The 865-nt window shown below is 35.8% G+C and overlaps 1 non-coding gene across 1 annotated transcript; it reads left to right on the forward strand.

Annotated features, from left to right (window-relative positions):
• Positions 1-80: 80 nt before the first annotated feature.
• Positions 81-153, forward strand: trnak-cuu (transfer RNA lysine (anticodon CUU)). Its single transcript has one exon. It is a non-coding gene; the product is annotated as a tRNA-Lys (tRNA).
• Positions 154-865: the final 712 nt, after the last annotated feature.

Below are 865 nucleotides of genomic sequence, written 5' to 3' on the forward strand. Positions count from 1 at the left end.
GGAAAAAATATTTGTCAGATTTTTTGCGTTCCCTCGAGAAACTTTTTTTCTTTGTTCAATCTTTACCATGTTAGCTATCAGCCCGGCTAGCTCAGTCGGTAGAGCATAAGACTCTTAATCTCAGGGTCGTGGGTTCGAGCCCCACGTTGGGCGTAAAGCTTTTCCACCTCACAGGGAGTTACAATGGATCTCCATTTAATTCTCATTCAACATCTTAACTATCTCTTTTTATGAAGTATTAATAACTGATAATAAATATAGATTTATTAAATATTATCAGACCTAGTGACAGTAAACCGGGGTAGGACTTCTTGCATCCCTCCAGCATGACCTGGTCCAGAACATCTATAGGGAAGTAGACATTTTATATCATCAGATAATATTAGGAAAAGAGTTGGAACATTATGAACTTTATAATTTAAAAACGGGACAACATCTGTAGTTGTACTAACCTTGTTCAACCAACAGGGGGCAGTTCTGGTAAACATGCACATATGGTCAGGCTTTAATTTTCTCTCAAATGACAGATTTTGGATTGAAAACGTTTCAGATGTTTTTAAAAAGGTTAAGACATGTGGAGCATTCAGAAATTGTGGGAGAGCATGCAGGAAGTTCTATACTATACTTTGCTTTTCAGCTCAAAGTTGTTTTTCTTTTTTTTTCTTTTTTTTTCCTGGAAGATACTGTTTCATTTTCATTCTTCCTTTCTCTGAGTGAAATTCAGAGTCATTGCAAATATTTATTTATTTATTCTGTTGACAGCCCTAGTTTTTACTAGTAAGAAATGTGGATATAGCTTTGTGAAATAAGTGAAATAATTCGGGAAGTCGTGGCCTAATGGTTAGAGAGTTGGACTCATAACCCA

This window comes from Sinocyclocheilus anshuiensis, unplaced genomic scaffold (assembly GCF_001515605.1).
Source record: "Sinocyclocheilus anshuiensis isolate Anshui unplaced genomic scaffold, SAMN03320099.WGS_v1.1 scaffold9225, whole genome shotgun sequence".
NCBI lineage: Eukaryota > Metazoa > Chordata > Actinopteri > Cypriniformes > Cyprinidae > Sinocyclocheilus > Sinocyclocheilus anshuiensis.